Source organism: Mustela nigripes, chromosome X (assembly GCF_022355385.1).
Source record: "Mustela nigripes isolate SB6536 chromosome X, MUSNIG.SB6536, whole genome shotgun sequence".
NCBI classification, from domain to species: domain Eukaryota; kingdom Metazoa; phylum Chordata; class Mammalia; order Carnivora; family Mustelidae; genus Mustela; species Mustela nigripes.
The window spans coordinates 9,847,602-9,872,809 of NC_081575.1; the positions used below are offsets into that span (position 1 = coordinate 9,847,602).

Below are 25,208 nucleotides of genomic sequence, written 5' to 3' on the forward strand. Positions count from 1 at the left end.
AAAAAAAAAAAAAAAAAAAAAAAAAAAAAAAAAAAGCTGAGTGGTGCTGCATAGGAGTTCCACAAATGGTCTCATTGGGAACAAACACAATTTACATTAAATAAAAACCTGGCTGCCGGCTGTGTCTACGCATCGACAGCCTGGTGAAGCACACTGTGACCGACCGTGTAGACAGCTTCTGGCTCTCACACCACAGGAGAGTAAAGCAGGGTGGAAGTGGGGAGTCGGCAGGGGTCGAGGGGTGGGGAGCGCGGCTCACCTCTGGTTCGGGAACTGATTGGACAGCCAGTCGGGTCTCTCATAGAGCCTGGCCCAGTGGTGGCTCAGGTGGCCTGACTGTACCAGTTCCTGGGGTGCAGGGAGCACAGCCCCAGCCTGTCCGTGATCTCAGCTGCATTCGTGGTGTTGGGAGGTCCTGCTCTCTGTCACTTCTGTCAGCTGTGAAGATGAGACCTTGTGTGTTCTGGAAGCGGTGGTGCCACAAGGCGGGGCCTTGTCCTGGCCACCTGAGTCCCACACGGTGAGGCTGATGGTCTTGTCCTCCATGGTTTCCATGGTTTCCACAGTGAAACCTACGTTGGGAACGGTGGCCACGATCTCACCCAGCTTCTGTTTGTACGGGATGGTGGTCCTTCTGCAACATCCAAGCCCACCATGAGAATGCACGCACATTTCTTTTTTGCCAAAAAGGCCCTTAAAGAGGTTCGAGAAGATATTTCCCATGCTGTAGACGGGTGGGAGGAACACTGGCCAGAGGAAGCCCTCGGGGCCACCACGAGGCCACTGCTCTGAGCCAGGTGTTGGTTTTCCTCCCAACCCTCCTAGTGCCTTCTTGTCAAAAAACTATCTGTCCTTCGAGAGACTGTCCCGTTTAAATGTCCCTTTCTTTGTCAGGCCTCCCCTCAGTCCTCAGTCCTTGGTCAAATGCATTTCTCTTACTATCTGTGTTTCTACAGTACTTTTGAACCTCTGCTCTAACATCCCCTTATAGTCTCTTTGGTATGGTAGTGACCTGCATTTGTTTCTTTATTTCCCCAGGTGACCAGCTTTTTGAGGTTAGGTACTGAATCTGTTCTAGCTTTGCATTGCCCACAGAGTACCTAGTGACTTGGCCATACCCACAATATATTCTTGCTGAATTATTGACTTGAAATTATTTTGAATAATTGATCTTTTTTTTCCATTTCAGCATGCTCTGTCAGTGGTCTGTTTTCACTCCTGCAAAACTGCTCTGGGGCATGGATTTATTTTTGAAGTTTTCCCACTTTTTCTTCAACTTCAATAAGAAATAAATTTATACTTATTTTTATTCAAAATCATCCTTCAGTTGCTAGTTTGTCGACCCTAAGATTGGGTTTGACCACCTTATATTTTTCATAGATTTTATATCAGAAACCAAATCTATTATGCATGGTGTGGCTTTAAGCTATATCATCAGCCAGAATTAATAACAATTAAAACAGGGTCTTTCGGGGCACCTGGGTGGCTCAGTGGGTTAAGGCCTCTGCCTTTGGCTGGGGTCATGATCCCAGGGTCCTGGGATTGAGCCCTGTGTCAGGCTCTCTGCTCAGCGGGGAGGCTGGTTCCCTTCCTCTCTCTCTGCCGGCCTCTCTGCCTACTTGTGATCTCTGTCTGTCAAATGAATAAATAAAATCTATTTTTAAAAAGTATTTTTAAAAAAACCAGGGTCTTTCTATTGCAAATTAAATTCAGCATTTTATAATTCACCAACAAAATCTGATTGACATGAGTACTCTTCTGACCTGTTTAAAATGGATATATAGTGGGCGCCTGCGTGGCTCTGTCATTTAAGCCCTTACCTTTGCTTTCGGCTCTGGTTTTGATCTCAGGGTTGTGAGACCGAGCCCCATGTCTGGCTCTGAGCTCTGCATGGATTTGACTTGAGATTGTCTCTCTGCCCCTCCTCCTCTACCTCTCCCCACTGCTTGTGCAGCCTCTCTCTCCAAAACAAACAAATAAATCTTTAAAATCAAAAAATAAGAAAGTAATAAAATGGAGAGATAATGATACATCTTCTCTGCTAGTGGAGCTGGAAAGACCAGTGGTTAATCCTATACAAGTGAGATCAATAGGATGAAAACGGGAAAATATTCAGTGTAATAGAGCTTTACTGAGCACTTACTGTGGCTTTATGCCCTTTGCTTGATGTGGATGATGAATAAAACATAAAAATCCTCATAGCACAGGCCTATGCACAGAACCTTTTTATTTTTTAATTTAATTAATTAATTTATTTGAGAGAGAGAATGAGCAGGAGGGAGGGAGAATCAGGCTCCCTGCTTGGCAGGGAGCTTGACGCTGGGCTCAATACCAGGACCCTGAGATCATGACCCAAGCTGAAGGCAGGCGCTTAACCAACTGAGCCACCCAGGCGCTCTGCACAGAACCTTTAAAAATAACGTAGTAAGGCCAGTAATCAAGTTTCACAGACTACTATAGGGGGATGGAGAAACAGAACTTAACCCAGAACAGGAACATAAAGTAAGAATTTATGAATCCAAAAAAAAAAAAAAAAAGAATTTATGAATGCAGTTAGTTATCTAGTGTTTCCAAATAGATAATGTTTGCATTGTATAGAGAGTCTGTGGCTTGGAGACGCTTATTCAGGGTCACTTATGGAGACTGGCATCTGTAGACTGGCATTTCCAGCCAGTCTCAATCTGCTTGTTAAATATTACTGTCCTTCTCACTTCATGTCTGTTATTGCTAGAATTAATGAATCACAACCACAGAAGAATCTTTCTATGACACAATATATTTAAGAAAAAAAGATCTACAAAGTAAAGTAACTAAGAAACTTAAAAAAGTATTGTATTCGTAAGCAGAAATGAGTTTCACGCCTACCATACCACTGAGGAAATGAGTATGCATTCTCCTGTGTCTGGCTGGATGTTGAAATTTGGCAGAGTGCCTGCAAACAAGAAAGTTTCCCAGTTAGGGTCCCCTGATTTTGGAGACGGCAGTTAGGAATAAAATTCATATACAGACTTACATGTCACTTTCACACAGGAAGCAAATGTGATACAGTAATTTTCCCAAAATATCGTTTAAAGTGTTAAGCTCCCTCTTCCAAATAAAATGAGCTGAATCTGATTTGAAAGCTGTGCACATTCCTGGGCTCCGTAAAGTCAGCTAACCTCAACCCATTAAGATAAACATAGGGTACTGCATATTTAAGATGAATTACATGTCTTGGTGGGTAATTTTCAAGCATATATGAGAGCGATGATATTAATAATAAACCAAGCCAGAGAATTGCTTATTTTTCAGTGAAAACAAAAAATACATCATTTAGAGTTGTCAGTCCAAATGTGTTGGTTTCTTTGGTAGTTATTTCTCCCCTGAAGTCTCCTCTGGGATTTTACTGAATTATATGACTCTTGTGTAGAACTCTTGATACATAGTTTGCTAGGGAGGGAAAACCTTTTCAACTAATGAAACTGTATATTTTATGGTTATATATACTCGATCTAGGAAAATGAAAACATAAAATATACCTTCAAACAAAAAATGTTTCTGGATTTTGAACTTGAGAGTTTACACCAGGCTTCTGTGCAATGAGACATGTTAAGTGCAGTTATTCTTTTACCTAATCATCTCTTTCCATCTCCTGTACATCTGCTACATATTTTCACTTCGGTATTTCACAAGTGTGGTGTACTCAAATCCAATCATTACCTTACTCATAAACTCACCCCTCCTATGTTCCCAGTCCTGTATGTGACTCGACCATTGACTCATTCACTCAGGACTAATATTTACAGGTTATCCTTAGTATTCTTGCTAGTTTTACTTCCATATCCTGCTAATTCCATCTCATTAATAGCCCTAAATACATGACAAGTGCCTTATTTTTTTAAGTTTATTTAAGAGAGAGCGTGTGTGTGCACATGCTATCCTGAGTGGGGGAGTGGCAGAGCGAGAGGATCTCAGGTAGATTCCCTGTGAGCATGGCGGCCAGTGCAGGGCTGATCTCAGGACCCATGAGATCATGACCTGAGCTGAAACCAAGAGTCAGTTGCTTAACCAAATGAGCCAACAGGCACCTCCACAACTGCCTTATTTTAGACATTAATTATCTCTCAGCTGGATTGTTGTAATAGTCACCTAGTTTGTCTCTTCTTGTTGATCTTATCCTTAAAAACCCTCTTACTCTCATGAAAATCTAGATCTGTTTTTGTCATTCCCAATGGTCCCACATTGTCTATAGGAGAAAATTCCAGACTCCTTAGGATGGCATTTAAGACACCATGATCTGGTGTCACACCAGCATCAGTGAGAAGCTATATTAAAAAATACATATATGCCTTTACAATGGCACTGAAAGGTTCCTCCTTCAGCTAGTTCTTCATTTCTCCTTCCTTTCAGAGGCAAACTTTTTAAGAGTCGCTTATATTTGTATCTTCATTACCTTATGATCTCTTTACTTTTTAAACCACTTCAGCCTTTTCCTATTTCTCCACCATCAGTGTTTCCACAAAAATGTCTTACTCCATAGTTACCAATGACCGCCATATTTGTCCAAGTAATAGTTTCAGTCTTCCTTCCACCAGACAGCTATATTACATATGACAGAACTGATTACTCATGAGCACTCCTTTGAATCTTAAGAAACCTTTGGATTCTCCTCCTACCTTTCTAGTTGCTCTTTCAGAATTCTCCTCTGAGGACTCATTATCATTTAGCCGACCTTTAAATGTTGGATTTCCTCAGGGATCTTTGTCCCCCTTCATGTCTCACTTTTGCCATAGGCAAAAATCACATACTCCTTGAGTTCAGATGTAAGCAGATGACTCATAACGTTGTATCTCTAGCACAGATCTTTGAGCTCCAAAACTGCATATTCAACTCTTTTCTTGGCATATATACTTGAATACAGAATACACACTTTAAAAATCAATGTACCCTGGTGGCTGGGTGGCACAGTCAGTTAAGCATCCAACTCTTGGTTTCAGCTCAGGTCATGATCTCAGGGTCATGAGATTGAGCCCCGCGACAGGGTCCATGCACAGTGTAAAGTCTGCTTGAGATTCTCTCTTGTTCCTTCTCCCTCTGCCCCTCCCCACTCTGTGCTCTCTCTTAAGATAAATAAATAAACCTTTAAAAAATACATAAATAGGGGCACCTGGGTGGCTCAGTGGGTTAAGCCTCTACCTTCGGCTCAGGTCATGATCTCAGAGTCCGGGGATCGAGCCCCACATCGGGCTCTCTGCTTGGCAGGGAGCCTGCTTCCTCCTCTCTCTCTCTCTGCCTGCCTCTCTGTCTACTTGTGATCTCTCTCTTTCTCTGTCAAATAAATTTTAAAAATCTTTAAAAAAATAAATAAATAAAAATCAATGTATCCAAAACTGAACTTATTATTGTTCCTACCAAACAGCTCCTCAGCCTGTATTTCTTGGCTCAGTAAATGGTACTAATGGTACCCAGTAGTCCTAGCCAGCAATCTGGGCAACATCCCCCAACTTCCATTCTCTGACTTTTTTTTTTTTTTTTTTTAGATTTTATTTATTTATTTGAGAGAGAGAGAGAGCTCTCACATGAGCCAGGAGAAAGAGAGGGGGAAGAGAATCTCAAACAGACTGTGTTCAGCTCAGAGCCTGGTGTGGGGCTCAATCTAATGGCTCTGAGATCATGACCTCAGTTGAAACCAAGAGTCAGGCTTTTAGCTGACTGAGCCACCCAGGTTCTCCCTTTCTGATCTTTTACATCCAAATAATAACCAACTCTTGAAAACGAATACCTAAATGTTTCCCTAGTATCTCCTGTCTACTATGTACATACCATCATCCTCATTTTCTCTTGCCTAGACCAGGACAATAATCTTTAACATTTTCCTGCCTGCATCATTTGTTTCTTAGGTTAGTTCTCTATTCTGAGGCATATTTAGTGTTTTGGTTTTTTTCTCTCTCTCTTTCTTGTCTCGCTTCTGAAGTACTATTCTCTTTTGGTTCTCCTACCATTTTTTAATTTTTTCTTCTTAGCTCCTATGCCAGTTCCCTTTGATCTCCTGGTCTACTAAACACAGTGCTCCTCAGTGTTCTGTCAGAAACCTCTTTTTCATTTATTACTCTCTCCTTTGGTGATGTCTTCTCTCTCTTGGCTTCAAATAACAACTAGATATTTTAACTAATAGAGTTATATTTGCAGGCTAGTTTTCTCCCCTGAGATATACTTGAATTTTATTCTGGACTTCTCTGAATGTAGGTCCCATAAAGCTTAGCGAATCTGGTCCTGCACCCATCTATCTTGATGTCATTCTGACTACAGTATTATTTTCCCTTATTCTCTGATGGTTATCTTCAAAATCCAGGTAACATACTATCTTTTTTCTGAAGTCTTCTTTACCTAATGTTTTCCTTGTTCTCTGTCCAGCTTGGCTATGGTTAAATTTATTCCCATATTAGTTAGGACTTTTTTGGTCACTACTGAGAGAAACTTAATTCTAACCAGCTAAAGCAAGCAGGAGGATCATGTAACCATGGAAATGGCAGTGGTTCAAATGGCGTCTACGACAGCTGGAGCAATGGAATCCAAAGGCATCTAGATTCTCTCTCCATCTCTCATCTCTGCTTCTCTTTCTGGGTTGGTTTTATTCACTCAACCAGATTTTCTCCAAACCGTAGGAAACTCATCCAGCGGAAGTTCTGATGCTTCACGTTTCTGCATCATACTCAGCAGGAGACTGGATCTCTTTTGCCCTGTTGCATTTTGAAAAAGAATTCAACTTAGGATTCTGTCTGGCTAGGCTTCAGTCATGTTCGTAACCCTAGATCGGTGACATGTAGTTGTGGGTCAGGGTATTAATATTTGCCCCACTTTGATCAGCTGCACAAACTCAAATAACCATGACTGAAAGAGAAAACAGAGGGTTTCACTACGACCTCCTGGTTGAATTGGAGGTGCTTGGGGTTTTGGGAAGAATTTTCTATATGAAGGGTAAGGGTACTGGCATACAAAAGAACTTTCTACTAATCTTATCTAGTTGTTAAAGTTTGCTTAAGAGTGTGTGTGTGTGTGTGTGTGTCTGTGTGTGCGTGTGTGTGTGTCAGAAATACAGGGGAGACTGTTTAGGGTGCATTAATTTAATGAAATGGATATGGGAGCTATTCATTTTTTTTTCTTTTTAAGTTTTATAGTGGGTATCTGTTTTCTGAAAGTTGCTAGTAGTTTTATTTAATTTTTTTTATTAGAGTTAAATACTGGGGGAAACTCCCTTTTTTCTGAAAACCTTAGAACATTGGCCCTTAATCATGTACCTTTCACTATCCTCTGGGGAGGTATAACAGATCCATTAAACTAAAAAGTTCTTGGGTTTTGCATGTTGGTGAAGTCTTATAATCCCCCTCTTTACCTGTGTGCTTAAAAACTGCTAGGATAGGGTGAGGTAAATTTGTATAGAATGGACATTCAACAACAGTAACAAAAACATTGGAGTTGTAGCAAACTGGGGCAAGCAGAAGACTAGCTTACTGCTTTCATTCTGGTGGTAGGACCTTGGCTTCCCTGGTGATTCCTGTGGCAAATGGAACTCTAAAAGAATCTGATGCCAGTGAAAGGGCATTTAGAACTCCCTTGGTATTGGTCATTTTGTAAATAAAGGGGTTTATCTACATTCCTGTTCTCTACTGACCCATCCAGATGACTGAGCAGAACTATATCCAGTAGCAATATAAGCTACCTTTGGTGACTTTAAAAGTGAAATTTCATATGTCAAAATATGACCCATATACATAGAGCTCAGTCTCTTTCCTGGTCTCAGCATCTCTCATTGAGTGTATGATTCGCTATACTGATTTCTTTTTTTTTTTTTTAAAGATTTTATTTATTTATTTGACACAGAGAGATCACAAGTAGGCAGAGAGGCAGGCAGAGAGAGAGGAGGAAGCGGGCTCCCTGCTGAGCAGAGAGCCCAATGCGGGACTCGATCCCAGAACCCTGAGATCATGAACTGAGCTGAAGGCAGCGGCTTAACCCACTGAGCCACCCAGGCACCCCAACGCTATACTGATTTCTTATCTTTCCCTTGACTTCACAGTTTGGTTTACTGATAATCCAACAAATGAAGTAGAAAGATACTGATTGAATGAGGTTTAATGAAATGATTTAAAAAAAGATTTATCCCTGATTTTTTTCCAGGTTTCCAACATGTATGCTTAGGCAAGCAGTTGACCATTCTGTCTTAAGGTTCTACACAAGTCGGAAGCGAAAGCTAAGATCAGTCCGAGTTGAAAGCTTTGAGTGTGTTTGGATATTCTCTGGCCACTCATACAACCCTACACACGTGCACTGACTTGTATATCCTCAAAGAAATGTGTAGTTTTTCAAAGCCCTCCATGGATATCTCATTTTTCAAGTTATTTCTTTTAATGTTTGCACAATCTCTTGCTTGTCCCAACTGATATCACTACTTACTATAGCTGCAGTATTAAACAATTGCTGCTGGTTGTTTTTGACAAACACCCCAGGGATAGGACCTTTTCACTTGAGAAAAGTTTGAATCATATCAAATAAAGACAAGTATAGTAAATGGGGCTATTCCAGGGAACTGCCAAACAAGTCGAATAGTAACAATTATCTGGGGATTGGGTGATATGGGGAGTTCCAAGCACATTCTGCACCCTACAGTGACTGATTTTAAGAACTGTTGTGGTTGTGAGATTGTTAGTGTTCAAGTGTATTGTGGGGTTGGGAGAGGAATATGAGAATAGGACAACTAAAGTCCCATAAAGCTCACACTTTCTGCTGAGATTCAGCCATATTTCTCCAATAAACACTCCTCGGATTTTTGCAAGCCTTTTGTTAATTTCTGTGATTCTGAAAGTGTTGATTTTGCAATTTTTGCTATTTTTTTTTTTCTTTGCTTTCCTGGAAGAATAAATATTTTGGAATTCCTTACTCTGCCAATTCCAGAAATGATTATAAAGGAAGCAACACATGTAAAACATCAGAAATTCTTTTTTTTTTTTTTAAGATTTTTATTTATTTATTTGACAGAGAGAGAGGGGGGAAGAGAGAGAGAGAGAGAGGGAACACAAGCCCGGGGAGTAGGAGAAGTAGGCAGAAGCAGGCTCCCTGCTGAGCAGAGAGCCCGATGTGAGACTCATCATAATTCGTCTTCTGTTTATTGCCTTCATGCATTTACTTGAGGTTAACCTGGAAATGTGGCGGCGTGTTGGGGAAAACTCATTGCCATTCCATACTCTCATTCTTTTTTATCTGCAGAATGTAGGGAGTAGGTAAGCCTGAAGGTGTCTTTTAACTAAGATGTTGTTTTGATTGACTTTTTGCTTCTGAAGCTTAATCTACCCTGCAAAAAGCTTAGGTCTGCCAAAGTCAGACCTATAGGCCTGATTATGACAAATAGCAGAAAGCTTTTGAAAAGGCAGAGTGAAAGAGCAGTGAGTGGATGCCCTAATGAAGTTCTATATTTATAAGTAGGACACTTCATGCTCCCTATACAGGCATGACTTTTGGTAATGTCACTGATGACATATCCACCCCATCCATTAAGAGTAGAACAACTTCAGACACTCACTTTTTGCCTTTAAAATCAGTGACACGGTTCTTATGGCTGACAACCTCACAGGGACAGGCAATTAAGTCCTCTGATGAGTGGCTCCAATGGATTCAACGAAGCACATGTATTCCCAGGAGGAGATTTACTAACCCAGCACATTTGGCTTTAAGAAAGTGGGTTAGATTCTGTCAGGTGAAAAAGTAGTACTCGAGTACTACTCGAGGATGGACTGGGGAATATATGAATTTTTCTCACCCTCAAGAATTCTAGGGAAATGGTGTCACACTTGGTAATCAGCTAATTTCCCCCAAAGAATGTATTTTTCAGGTAGAAAATGCTCCTTCAGCTAAAGTGACACACAGTTCCCTGGGGATGGGGGCAGCTGTCATGTTTAGATCTGCTGGAGCCGGCACCAAGAAGACCGTTTCTCTACCATTTGGCTTATGGAATTGCTGTTCATTGGAAGCCAATGATCTTGTAAGCTTAAGAACTAACTCCACCCCATACCCAGGAAAAATATACTCTAGGAACGAAGTTGAAGCATGAAACAAGATAAAGTCCTTGGCTTATGGATCTTGCACTGTAACGAGTAAGACAGTGAATACATAAATAAATACATATTGGTGCATGGTACTGAGAAAACAATGGTTGGCCTGTATTCATACATTAATCACTTTTATCCTATCCTGTGGTTGTATGCATACAAAGAGACTCATGCTAGATATAGATAGATAGATAGGTAGATAGATACATAGATAGATAGATATAGAAATTGGACAAGAACAGATTTGGGTTTTGGAAATTAATTTTAAAATTAGTAGAAACCATTGGGTTCAAGAATGCATTGGAGGAAAGGAAATCGAGATAATAACTATAGGCAGTTTTGTTGAGAAGTTTATGAGGAAGCAGAGACTAAAGGAGCAGAATCTGGAGAGGCACAACTAAAACATTATGAAAAGGATTGATGAATGTTTAAGTGCACATCCTATAAGTCTTTAATAATTAATACAGCTTTATGATAGTCCAGGAAGTAACAACAGAATAGAAGATTATGAAATAGACCCAAATATCTACATGGCTTATCATAAATTTAGCATTTTGAATCTGTGAAGGTGGAATTTTTTTTCCTTTCATAGATATTGTTGGGACAGTTGGCTAACTAGGAAAACATTGCATAAAATATTCAAAATGGAGAAGAAGAAATGTTTGATAGAATTAGCAATTTTAAAAATAATTTTCAGGGGCGCCTGGTGGCTCAGTGGGTTAAAGCCTCTGCCTTCAGCTCAGCTCATGATCTCAGTGTCTTGGGATCAGGCCCCACATCGGGCTCTCTGCTCATCAGGGAACCTGCTTCCCCCTCTCTCTCTGCCTGCCTCTCTGCCTACTTGTGATCTTTGTCAAATAAATAAAATATTAAAAAAAATAATAATAACTTTCAGTGCACCTGCCTGGCTCTGTCAGTAGATCATGTGACTCTTGATCTCAGGGTCATGAGTTTGGGCCCTACATAGGATGTAGAGATTACTTAAAAACATTTCTTTTGATAATAATTTTCATGATAGTATCAGAATGATAAAAAAAAATTAAAAGACATAAAACATCAATTATGTTAGGAGCACCTGGGTGGCTCGGTTAAGTGTCTGACTCTTGGTTTTAGCTCAGGTCATGAATCTCAGGGTTGTGAGATTGAGCCCTGCATCAGACTTTGCACTCAGTGCAGAGTGTGTTTGAGATTCTCCCCCACCCTGCACTTTTCCCCCTAAAACAGATAAATAAAATCTTAAAAAAAAAAAGAAGTTAAAACAAAATCAATTATGTTATAAAATTCTCAAACTTACATTCACTACAAAAGTCAAAAGGAAAATGGCAAACTGGAAAAAATTAACACACGTATGAAAAAGTACTATTTTTTTTTGATGTATCAAGCAACTTAACATATTAATAATAAAAAATAACAGGGCCGCCTGGGTGGCTTTGTGGGTTGAAACGTCTGCCTTCGGCTCAGGTCATGATCCCAGGGTCCATGGATCTAGCCCCACATCTAGCTCTCTGCTCATCAGGGAGCCTGCTTCCTCCTTTTTTTTTTTTTTTTTTTGCCTCCTTTTTCCTTTCTCTCTCTGCCTACTTATGATCTCTGTCAAATAAATAAAATATTAAAAAAATAAAAAATAACAAAATATAAAAATGGGCAGTGAATTTGAAAAAGCATATCATAGTAAAAAGGCATAGAAATTAATGATGAACATGAAAATGATTAATATCAATCACATGCTCGGAATTAAAATAACTATGAACTAACATTTGTCACCTACAAAATTGGAAGATATTTAAAAATGGGTAAGGGAGGCAGAATTGGAGACTTTTGAGCACTTCCTGTGTGATGGTACATCAGTCCAGTATTATCGACATGTTTAATTCACATATTGTTTGACTCAGAAATTTTACTTCTAAATATATATATACATATATTTTCACTCGTATACATATATTTTCTCAAATTCACAGAGGTATTTGAAGGTATTTGGAATATATTCAAACAAAAAAAACACCAAATAACTTAAATATTTATTAGCAGGAGTGTACTTAAATAAGTTATATTTAAGCCAAACAATGAAATAGTATATATATCCTTTGAAAAGACAGTAATTGTTTATGCTCATATGGAATAATGCCTAGCTCTGTTACAGTATGTATGGATTGTGTGTGTGTGTACCAGTGCATTCAAGGATATATGTATAGATACAACAGGATAAAAGTTACTATTGCTTGAGCATTCTTAGCATTTAGCTCTCCTTCTGCTGAATTCAGAAAATTTGGGATCCACCCCTAGACGGAATCTATGAGAAAGGAGCTACCTGGCAAGGGGATGTTTCTGGCTTTTGTGATTTTTTTTTAATTTGTTTTTTTTAAGATCTTATTTATTTATTTGAGAGAGAGAGAGAAAATGAGAAGGGGGGAAGGGCAGCGGGAGTGGGAGGAAACAGACTCCCTGCTGAGCAGAGAGCCCTAGGCTGGACTCAAACCAGGACCCTGGGATCATGACCTGAGCCCAAGGCAGACGCTTAACCAACTGAGCCACCCAGGCGCCCTGGTTTTCGTGATTTAAATTTAAGAATGTGAAGAAAGAAATTTAATTGGAGAAGCTTGAGGAAGGGGGAGGGGCTTTAAGTGCAATTGATTAAGCTAGCACTAATGTACTGAGGTGCAGTTATGATAAGGAGGGAGAATTCAAGGACAGATGAGCTTTGTTCACATCTCAGGTTTTCTATTTTTTAAGATTTGTTTTAGAGAGAGAGTGAGGGTGCACGCCCCCTCAGGAGCAGGAGGAGAGGGAACGGGAGGAGTAGAGGGAGAGAATCTCAAGCATTCTCCCCACTGAGCATGGAGCCCGACCCAGGGCTCAATCTCACGGCGCTGACATCATAACTCTAAGATCGTGACCTGAGCCGAAATCAAGAGTTGGTTGCTTAACCTACTGAGCCATCTAGGTACCCCTCTTGTCTCAGGGTTTTCTGAGGACATAGTCATGGAAATAGCTTTAAAATGGGAGGAAAATGGATTAGAGGTAAAATGGAAATAGGTCTGTAGAAGTAGCTCTGGGAACTCTGTCCTTAGTTTAGTGTTTAAGACACACAAATTAAACACTTGCTTTTATTAAATCAATTTTGACTACAGATACATATTCTTTTGATAGTAGTACCTCTCTAAGATTGAAACATAGGAACATAGGAGACACACAACATGGTATGACATGTATGCATGTGTGTTCACGTATATAAACCTTAATTATAAATCTTATTTTATTTACTTATTATTTTTAAAGATTTTATTTATTTGACAGAGAGAGAGAGATCACAAGTAGGCAGAGAGGCAGGCCGGGGGTGGGGAAGCAGGCTCCCTGCTGAGCAGAGAACCCGATGCGGGGCTCGATCCCAGGACCCTGAGATCATGACCTGAGCCGAAGACAGAGGCTTTCAACCACTGAGCCACCCAGGTACCCCTAATTATAAATCTTTTTTGTTTTTAAGATTTTACTTATTTATTTGACAGACAGAGATCACAAGTAGGCAGAGAGGCAGGCAGAGAGAAACCAAGGGAAGCAGGCTCCCTGCTGAGCAGAGACCCCCCCCGCCATGTGGGGCTTGATCCCAGGACCCTCAGATCATGACCTGAACCAAAGGCAGAGGCTTAACCCACTGAGCCACCCAGGCGCCCCCCTAATTATAAATCTTAGATATAAATCTAACTAAATGTATATCTCTGTCTTCACCTATCCATCCATTCATTTATGATGAACCACGAGCTGTTCTCCAAGCCCTTTACATGGATTGGCTCGTTTGACCTTTGCAAAATTCCTTTGAGGTTATTTAATTTCCACATTGTTTAACTGAGGAAACAGATATGGAGTGATTGATACTGCTTTCTTAACATGCTATAGGTAGGCCTGCCCAATACTTTATTTAAGCTTTCGTTATCAGTTATACACAGTGAGATTGTTCTTTTGTTTTCATCCTGTTATGTTTGTGATTAAATAGCCATGGAATTATCTGTGTCTTCTCTGTTTTACAAAACTTATCTGCAGGGGAAAAAAAAAAAAAAAAGAACCCTCATCTGTGAAATTATATGGGTAGGAAATGATGGAGAAGATTTGCTCTTTATAAAATATTTTCAGTTTCTTCGGTGGATATCGGTTAGTAGATTGCTTAAGTATTATTATCATGAATCAATTTTGGTAATTGTTCTATAAAGTCATTTAACCCAAATTTTTATGTTTATTTGCATAAAATTTTTGCAAATTATTCTGTTACACTTAAAACATTATTTGTATGTAAAATTACTTTCTCCATGTAATTTATAATTTTCTGTATTTGTGTTTTCTCAATTCTTTACTGATTATAATAGCTAGTGCTTTCTATATCTTCTTGATTTTTTCATACAACAAACTCTTAGAAGTATTTAATTGCTCTGCCATTTTTTGATGTTCAAAATCATTAATATCTGAGGCGCCTCAATGGTTCAGTCAGTTAAGCATCTCTTGATTTTGGCTCAGGTCATGATGTCAGGGTCAAGAGACAGGAGCCCCCATCAGGCTCTGCAGTGGGTGTGGAGCCTGCTTAAGATTCTTTCTCTTCCTCTCCCAATGCCCTACTCCCCCACTTCATGCTCTCTTTCTCTCTCCCTCCCTTAAAAAAAAATTAATATGTGATTACCCATTATTAATCATTTATTTCTGCTTTGGTTAACTTTGTATATTTTTAAAATATATTAAATATATTAATCTCCATACTCCCTACCTTCTTCATTATGGCCTCTTCTCTCCCTTTAGTTGCAGAGTTTGTTCTGTCAGTCTTTAGGTTGATTTCTGGGGTATTTAGGATAATTTGATAGTTACTTAGTTATGTTCATGTGACAAGACAAGCCTCGGGTCCTCCTGCTTCACTGCTGTCTTCCCTCCTGACACCTGTATTTTGTTGTTCGTAATTGTTTTGAGTATGTGATCTTTGCTTATTATTCTGTGTACTTTAGATACTTAATGTTTAACATATTTATTTATTAGAATATTTACTTTTTAACTTTTAATAATATGCTTGTTCTTGTATTTACTGAATTCATAGTTTTGTACACCCAACTGACTCTTCTATAAAAGTTCAAAAAGTTAGCACATTTACACCTCTCCACTTCCTCCACTAGTATTATAGTTTTTGCTTTTTAACATTATTTTTTAAATTATCGATGTTTTTAGCATTTGTCATTGGATTATGTTTTCTTAGTATATGTTCCTTTATTATTTGACCTTTATTAAATAATTAAAGTAGCCAAATTCTCAATGTCTTTTATAACCATTAACTTTAAGTGGTTTATTTTTATTAATTTCTTAATTGGCTTGATTTTTTAAAGATTTATTTATTTTAGAGGAGAGAGTGCATGAGCAGGTGGAGAGGCAGAAGGCAAGGAAGAAAGTCTTCGATCAGACTCCCCTCTGAGCATGGAGCCCATGGTGGGGCTTGATCCCAGGAATCTGAGATCATGACCTGAATTGGCTTGATTTTTTTCAAGCTACTAATCCTTGAGTTACACTTCCATTTGAGAGTATTTTTCAAATACTTATTTACTTTGAGAGTTTCCAATTATAAAATTATGGATTTATACTTCTCTTTCCAAGCAATGTTGTATACTTTGCTCCATTGGCTTCCTGTAGTGAATGATCCTGTGGAAAGCTCTAATACTAGACTTATTTTCCCCCTTACATAACTGATTTGCTTTTTTCCTGCCTAGATACCTATAGGAGTCAATATAATTAACATTTAGTGACTTCCCCAGGTTATGTTGTAAGGTTGATTATTTCATATTTTTCCCTAGAACACTGTTTGTCACTTTGACATTTAGGTTTATGCCTTCTTTCATTTCAGGAGATTCCTCTAGTATTAGAACTTGGAAAATTGGGGTGCTTGGATGGCTCAGATGGTTAAGTGGCTGCCTTTGGCTCAGGTCATGATCCCAGGGTCCTGGGATCGAGTCCTGCATCGGGCTCTCTGCTCAGTGGGGAGTCTGCTTCTCCCTCTCCCTCTGCCTCTCCCCCTGCTCATGCTCTCTCTCTCTCAAATGAATAAATAAAATCTTTTAAAAAAAACAAAAAAAGAACATTGAACGTTGTTTTTGGTTCCATTTGTTCTCTTCAGTCTCTCAAGAAATGCAAATTCCATAAATGCTGACTTTTCTTTGTCATCTGTATCTATCATGTACTCTCTTCCTGTTCTGTCACTTTATTCTGTATGTGTTTGTGGAGTAATTTCTCAAGCCAGGCCCCAATAGTTTCTCTAATGTCTTTTCTACCCCCTTGTAGTTTCTACTGTTCTTTTTTTTTAATCCCCATGGTAATTTCACTATTCTATTAGATGTGTCTCTTCAGTTCTTTTAGGTCACTTTTTGTAACTTTTCTTTTTAATGAAAAGTGTCGATATTTAGAAAAATATTTTTTAATTTCTCTGCATAATCACTTACTTAATGAATAGTTGAGAGCTTGTGATGTGCCCCAGTACTATCTTAAATGCTGGAATATTGCAACAGAAATAACTATCTGCCTTTATACAGCTTCTATGCCAATGGGAAAAGTCAGACAATCAATAGGATACGCAAGTAAAACACATAGTATATAGAATGTGAGATATAAAAATAAAGCAGGTGGAGTGGAATATAAAATAATGTGGGGGACAGTTCCAGTTTTAGATTGGTGTTTAGGGAATGTGTTCCTGAAGCGTTGATATTTAAAGACCTGGGAATGGGAGGGAGTAGGGAATGCTGCAAATGCGGGGAAACTGTCTCAGGCAGAGGGTAGAGCCAGTGGTAGGGCTCTAGGTAGAAGTTTGCTCGGTGTGTTTGTGAAACAGAGCTACTGTAAGTGGAGTGGAGAGCATATGTGTGAGAGTGGTAGATGTCAGAGAGCAAGGGTAGGGAGCAGCTTATGTTGGGTGTGTGGATCATTGTAAAAACTTTTGGAATGTAAAGAGGAAGTTTAAAAATTTGATGATTTTGATTAATGTTAGGATAGAAGGGACACGATCTAACAAATGTTTAACAGGATCCCTTCTGGTTGCCTTGTGGAAAACTGACAAAAGGGGAGGCCAGGGTAACGGTAGAATGACTAGTAATGAGTCTTCTGCAGTAATCCAAGTAAGGGAATATGATGGCAAAGACCAGGGTGCTTGTGGTAGAGACGGTGAGAAGTGGTCCATATCTGGATATATTTTGGAAGCAGAGCTAGCAGGATTTATAGATGGCTGAGTTACAGAATGAAAAAGAGAGGAGAATCAAGGAGGAAAAGCCATGTATTTGGTCTGCGTAATGAAAGTCATCATCAGCTGAGGTGGAAAATATGTAAGGAGGAACATTTAAAATGAAAGTTTAGCAGCTAAATTTTGGACTTAGGTTTAGTATTTCCATCAATCCTGTGAATGAAGATGTTAAGTAAAAAATGTGATAGAAGAAGCTAGATTGCCAAAGAAAGGTTTGGACTAGAGATAAGCATTTGTGAGTCATCCTTGTTTAGATCATCTTAAGGATGAGATAACCCAAGTAGTGAATTTGGATATAAAAGAAAATAGGTAAAAAGTTTGAGGCCTAGCATATTGCAACCTTGAGAAGACCAGGAAATGAGGAAAGAGCAGATAGACTACAAAGTTGCAGCTGGGTAAATATAGTGCGCTAGAAGCCAAGTGAAAAATGAATTTCAATGAGGAAGGAGTAGTCGACTGTGTCAAATGTTTCTGATAGATCAAATAATATGAGAAATGATCACTATATTTAGCAACATAAGCTTCCTTGGTGACCTTGACACGTGTAGTTTCTGAGGCATGGTTGGAGCAAGCCTGGCTGGTTCAGGTTCAAGAGAGAATAAGGAGCGGAGATTTTGGTGATAGGGAATCCAGACAAAAATTTTTTTTAGGAGTTTGCAGTAAAAAAAAAAAAAAAAGGCAAGGGGCGCCTGGGTGGCTCAGGGGGTTAAGCCTCTGCCTTCAGTTCAAGTCATGGTCTCAGGGTCCTGGGATCGAGCCCGTATCAGGCTCTCTGCTCAGCAGGGAGCCTGCTTCCCTCTCTCTCTGCCTACTTGTGATCTCTGTCAAATAAATAAACAATATCTTTAAAAAAGAAAAAGAAAAGGCAAGACATGCACAACAGATCAAGTGGTATGTAGAGTCAAGAGAAGCTTTTCAGGTGGGGAGTATTTTCCCCTCTGTTGTATATTCTTTGTCATCTTTGATCAGGATCTGTGCCTTTAAGAGGAGACATCTATTCAGGGGTGCAGTGATCCTTACTCTTTGTGAACCCTGTTATACTGGTGTCACTTCTACTTGAGCTTCCATCTACTAAAAACCTGTGCAGAGAGCCAAGGACAGTGACTCGTGGTAGCAGGTAGCTTTAACTTGGTCATGTCCTCTCTCAGGGATATATTTCTCCTTTTTGTTTGTTTGTTTGTTTGATTTGTTATTTGTCTCTTTGAAATAAGCAAATCAAGCAGGATAATTGTCATTATGGCTGTCCCTGTATCTCATTGTGTTTTACCTGGAGATTTACTGTTCAGTTTTTTCTGCTCAGTCAACCTTGGTCAACAGTTACAAATCTGATTTCACCTTCTGCTATGTCCTCCATCCTGTATTATCTCCAGGACTTTGCTGCGAATTTGAGAACAGGATGCCAAAAAATAAGGCAGGAACCACAGTATAGTTTCTCATTTTACTTTATCTCCTCCTCCACTCTGTGATTTAGAAAAGAGACTCACCGAGACACTCAGTTTTGGAGAGGGTCGGTCTGTATCTGTGGGCCTCATAATTCTAAATTTTTTTAAGATTTTATTTATTTGTCAGAGAACAAGAGAACACAATCAGGGGGGCAGCAGGCAGAGGGAGAAGCAGGCTCCCCACTGAGCGGGGAGCCCTGATGTGGGACTCAGTCCCAAGACCCTGGGATCATGACTTGAGCCAAAGGCAGATGCCTAAGCGACTGAGCCACCTAGGCACTCCATGGGCCTCATAATTCTAAATAATGGATTGTTGATTAGAATTTTCTATAAGTTGGGACACCTGGATGGCTCAGTCTGTTGAGCATCTGACTCTTGATTTTGCCCCAGGTCATGAGCTCAGGGTCATGGGGTCAAGCTCCATGTCAGTCTCTTTGCTCAGTGGGGAGTCTGCTTGACGATTCTCCTCTCCTCTCCCCTCCCCACACTGTGCGCACATGGGTGTTCTCTCTCTCTCTCTCTCTCAAATCAACAAATAAACCTTAAAAAAAAAAAAAAGAATTTTCAGGAAGTTATCTTGCTTTTAGAGAATTCCTTATCCAGTTGAAGATTGTAATAATATTTATTCATTCTTGTTTTCTTTTTTGAGTTGATCTAATTCCATTTACAATAGTTTTATTGGGATAAAAGAATCAAGCTTTCCATTTTAATAGTTTTTAGATGTACAGTTTATTTTTTTTTAAGATTTTATTTGTTTATTTGACATACAATGATCACAAGTAGGCAGAGAGGCAGGTGGTTGTGGGGGGTGAGAAGCAGGGAATCTGCTGAGCAGAGAGCAGGATGAGGGGCTTGATCCCAGGACTCTGAGATCATGACCTGAGCCGAAGGCAGCGGCTTGACCCACTGAGCCACCCAGGCGCCCCTAGATGTACAGTTTAGTGGCATTAAGTACATTCATACTACCGTACAACCATTACTACCTAAAACTCTATACCTGTTAAATAATATTTTCTCCTTTCTCCCCCTCCCTAGTCTCTGACAACTACCATTCTACTTTCTGTCTCTAAATTTGACTACTTCATATAAGTGGAGTTATACATTACTTATCCTTTTGTGCCTGGCTTATTTCCCTTAATATAATGTCTTCAAGTTTTCTAGCAGATATCAGAATTTCATTCCTTTTAAGATTGAATAGTATTTCATTATATCTATACACCACATTTCATTTATTCATTCATCTATCTATGGACACTTGGGTTTCTTCTGCCTTTTGGCTATTGTGAATAATACTGTTATGAACATGGCTGTACATATATCTGTTCAAGTACCTGCTTTTAATTCTTTGGGGTATATACCCAGAGGTAGAATTGCTAGATTGTATGGTAATTCTATCTTTAATGTTTTTGAAGTACTGCCAGACTACTTTCTGTAGTCACAGTTCTTGCTGTGCATCAGAATCCCCACTTGAGCTTTAAAGAATACACATGCTCAATCTCCACCCCTGGAGACTCGGTTTCGGTGAATCTGAATATATATCTGTTTATTTTTGGAATTCAAATTTTAAAAAATACTAGCGACAAGTTATTAAGAAGTAGTTTTTATTTTTTTAAGAGGTAGTTTTTAAAGAGTGAAAATAAAAGAATATTGAGCAAAAAGTTAAGGTCTCCTCTTAACATTTGGAGTATACTCTTACATACATGTACACATTTTTATATTTAAAAAAAACATAAATGTGGTCAGGGGCGCCTGGGTGGCTCAGTGGGTTAGAGCCTCTGCCTTCGACTGAGGTCATGATCCCAGGGTTCTGGGATCAAACCCACATCAGGCTCTCTGCTTCAAGGAGAGCCTGTTTCCTCCTCTCTCTCTGCCTGCCTCTCTGCCTACTTGTGATCTCTGTCTGTCAAATAAATAATAATCTTTAAAAAAAAAAAACCCATAAATCTGATCACACCATACGCAGTTTCTACAATGTACTTTATTGTCTTAATAATTTATTTTGAAGATCTTTATATTTCCATGCTCATAGATCTAGATCAGTCTTGTCCAGCACACCTTATTCTTCTTTATTTACCTTCCAGTAAACATTTAGGCATTCTCATTTTTTCTGTTACAAACAATTTAACATTTAACATACCTGAAAGCATAATTTTGCATTTGAGAGATATAAGGTTTGCTAAAATTGGAATAACTTGGTTAGAATACGGACATTTTCTATGCTTATGGGTATTTCATGACCTCCCTTCAAAAAGGCAGTATCGATTTAAGCTCTTCTCGTTAGGGCAGGAGTGCGACTTTCCCCTACTCTCTTCCATATTGGGATTTGCCACTGGATTGTGAACTTCTCATGTGTGTCTTAGTTTTTTTTTCTCCTTCTTAAGGTACTAGTAGATGGGTAGAGTGGGTTTGAGTGGGATACTTCCCTTCCCGTAGTTAGATTTTGATAATACCCCAACAGGTTAGGCTCTATTAAATACTTCTCTCTGAGGGCTGGTCTTGGAAGACATATTTCAAAATATTTCTTTCCCCTGTCCCTGCTGGATGCATGAGATAATTTTTCCCCTGACATTTACTGTGGGAATCTGGTCAAGTTCCTAGAAGTAAATCCCACAAAATGGTGGTGATCCCATTATAATTGGATCCCACTGGAGTCTTCCCCCCACAAGATTTATTTATTTATGGGGGGGAGCAGAGGGGAAGAATCCTGAAACAGACTCCCCGCTCAGTGCAGAGCCTGATGCAGGACTCAACCTCAACACCTGAGCCAAAACCGAGAGCCAGAGTCTCAACTGACTGAACCACCCAGGGGCTGCCCCCACTAGAGTCTTTAACTGTCAGAATTTCCATACCAAACCTTCAATAATTCAACAGTTACAGTTCAGTTTTTTCTGCCCAGCTTTTCTACAGTTTTTCTGCCCAGGTACTTGTTCCCTGTGGAGGTCTCTACTTGTGTGTCTTAGGTTCTGTTAAGTCAGGACTCCCTATATTCATCTGTTTCACTCTCCAGTCTCAGGAGCACTGGTTTGGCCTCTGTCCTCTTCTCTCTTATGATCTTAGAAGAGTTATTGATGGGATGCCTGGGTGGTTCAGTTGATTAAGCATGATCTTGGGGTCCTGAGATCAAATCCCTCCTTGAGCCCTTCAGGCATGCCCCTCCCCTCCCCATCCCCACCCCACCCACTCCACTCAGTGGGGAGTCTGCTTGTCCCTTTCCCTCTGTGTCCTTCTACCCCTGCTTGTGCGTGCATGCGTGCTCTCTCTCTCTCTCAAGTAAATGAGTAAAAAATTTTTAAGTTAAAATAAAAGAAGAGTTATTGACTTTTCAGTCTGTTTGGCTTTTCATTTGTTGTTAGGACAGAAAGATGACATCCAAGCTTCTAATTACATTTTATCTGCCAGATATTCTTCATATTTTATGTTTGAGGAGGTAGCAGCGACGTCCTAGTTTCATAGCCATTTTACTTTTTTTTTTCCTCAGCTTTACTCTTTTCCCCCATCAGTCTGTTTCAAATAGGGGTTGATATAAACACACTTTTGTTCTGCATTGTTTTATAAGCCTCACAAAGTATCTTTTTTAAAAATTGGAAAGTACAGGGTGGATATATCTTTTCACTGAAAATACCTTTATGAAAATAAAAATCCTTTTTATTCCTTTTTATGCCCTGTTTTCAATAAGCATTTACTGAACAGATATTCTAGGGCCAAACCCTGCCTTAAAGTCTGACTAGTAAGAGCAGTAAGAGTTTGTCCCTGCCCTTGAATAGTTATTGTTAAATTAGACTTAGAAAAGTCTGCCTGAAAATTTTACATCAATTAGGAGTGTTAGGTGAAGAAAGTCATGATTCATATGGACACAAAAAGGAAAGAGGATCTTCATCACATAGGAAAGCATCAGGTAACTATATTAAATGTTGAATTAAATATAAGCCACAGTTAGAATCATATTTGATAGAAGATGTGAAGAAAGATTGTATTATTAACCATTATAGATGGGGATGGAGGTTGATCATGGGTTCTAGAGAGATTTATCATGAGCAGAGATGTGATTTTAGGATCCATGGGGGGCACATTAAGGAAAAAAAAAAAACAGATTGACTTGAAACTAAGGTATTTGTAAAGGAGGAAATGAGAGATAAGACTGGGGTAATTACTAAGAACCAATGGTATTGCTCTGATCCTATCTTGCAAAAGATCCATTAACCTCTCTGAAATGTTATGGTTCTCCCAGAAAGGAAATAGGGCACCTACACTGATATGATATATAATCATCCACTACTGCTGACCCCAATTACTGAAAAGCTATAATGATGCATCTGTAAACCAAACTCAGCCTAACAACCTCTAAATCTGGACTTTCTTCTCTCTGTAGTCTACGCAAACTCTAAGATGTTGCCCTTGCTCCTTCCACGCCCATTGTAAGGGCAGAGACCCAGAATTCAAGACTTTTAGCTAGCCCAGTGCCGAGTACATTGCCTTTTGTACACCTTTGAGAATATGTCTCTAATAGACCTTAGTGTCAGTCAGCAGGACCTGTTGGAGAACATTAACCTGCTTCTCGCCCACCACCTGCTGAGGATGAGTCCAAGAAGAAACTGTCATCCCTGCGTGAACAGTGTTGGACCTTCACCCTTTACCTAATAGCTACACTTAGAGCATAGCAAGAGGTCTGTCCCCCTGCCCCCTTTCTACTTTTCAGGTGTCACTCAGAAGACACAACAAAGGATAAATCAGGAAAACTAAATATTTCATATATGCCACAATAAATCAGGTGATTTTTATGGACAGAAAGAAATTGGCACAAGATGCCATGTGGAGAAGAAGATTTTAATACTTCATGCACTCCTGTTTTAATCAAATTGAATTTGTAATTTATGTTTAGGAACTATAAATATTACATTCTAGTTGATGTTGATTTGCATTTGGTTTCTGAGCAAATACAGCAGACTTATAGGAAACTGTAAAAAAAAAAAAAACCAACCTCCCAAATCTCTTCATTTTACATGATAAGAAGGCATTTTAATTGACTCTATGCTAAGATTAGTGGTTGACTTCCTGTAACCGGTTAAAATTTAAAGCCCTGAAATTTCAGAAGAGGTAGAGTATTTGTATTTGGGATGTTTTCAGCTGTTAAGAGTACAGTCTATTAAATTATATAATTTCTTCCATACCAAAGAAATATTAAGAGGCGAGTTGATGGTAACAATGTATAATAGATTCTTTGAGCTTAGTCATCAGAGTAAGAATTATCCAGCAAGCTAAATAAAAACATCTTGACTTAATACAAATTACTCTGAATATTTTGGAGACTATATGAGAATTTTGAGTAGTTCCATTCCCATCTCCCAACCTATGAACTTGCATGATTGAATTTACCACTTAACCTACTACTTGACTTTGTTATTAACCATTATACCTTGAAGTCACCAACTCACAGTCTAGGCAATGCATAATTAAACCAGCAAAGTCGTAAAGAATATTGAACATGGAAATTAGTGAATGAAGGGCCCTGATATTTATATGTGTGCACAAAAATTTCAGATTCTGTATTTTTACTCTGACATGTTCTCAGTTTATGAGGTCAAATCACTTGGGAAACTGGCTGAAATATATATGGCTTTAGACATTATGTAACAGAATGTAACAAATTTGCGATTTTTCTAGTTCCTCTTTTATCTTTCACATTTATTACTTTTGCAAATTACCAAAGTGATATTGTGAGAAAATCCAAAAGGGTATGATGTGAAATGAGAACCCCCATTCCATCTCATTTCCTTCTAGTGAAACTTCATAATTGGAAGTTACTATTGTTAACAGCAAGATCTGATTGTCCTTCTGCAAGGTTTTCTCTACATTGTTTTATCTCTCTCTCTCTCTCTCTTTTTTTTTTTTTTTTTTGCTTTTTAAAAATCTTAATACATTGTGGGTACCTTTCTACATTGGCATAGATAGAATTACCAAATTATTACTGATATTTCTTATTATGTGTATTAATATTTTATTTAATTATTTTCCTTTTGACTAGAAGTTGGACTGTTTTTAATTTTTATTAAACTCAATGATCGATGTAAGCATAATCTTGCATAATTTTATAAAGTACACTTATTTAAGAGTGAAATTACTATGCACAGTGAAAATATTTATGAATACTGCTGAATTATCCTGTAAAAGCTATGCCAATTTACATTAGTATCAAAAGTGTATGTGGGTTCATTTTTCCTACACTCTTACCACCCAATATGTATTATAAATCTAAATTTTTTGGCAAAACTGAAAGTTAAGAAATTAAATCTGTAACTGATTTAACAGTATTCAACTACCCTTCAAATTATCGCTTGGCATTTTTATATATTCTTCAATTTTTGTTCTTACTGTGTGACATGTTTCTTTTATTTTATAGATAATATTTACATATTGTGGTTTTCAATCCTTTGTTAC

General features: G+C 38.8%; 1 pseudogene; it reads right to left on the bottom strand.

Moving 5' to 3' along the window:
- Nucleotides 1-255: 255 nt before the first annotated feature.
- On the bottom strand, nt 256-723 carry LOC132006946 (ADP-ribosylation factor 1-like; annotated as a pseudogene).
- Between the last annotated feature and the right edge of the window lie 24,485 nt (nt 724-25,208).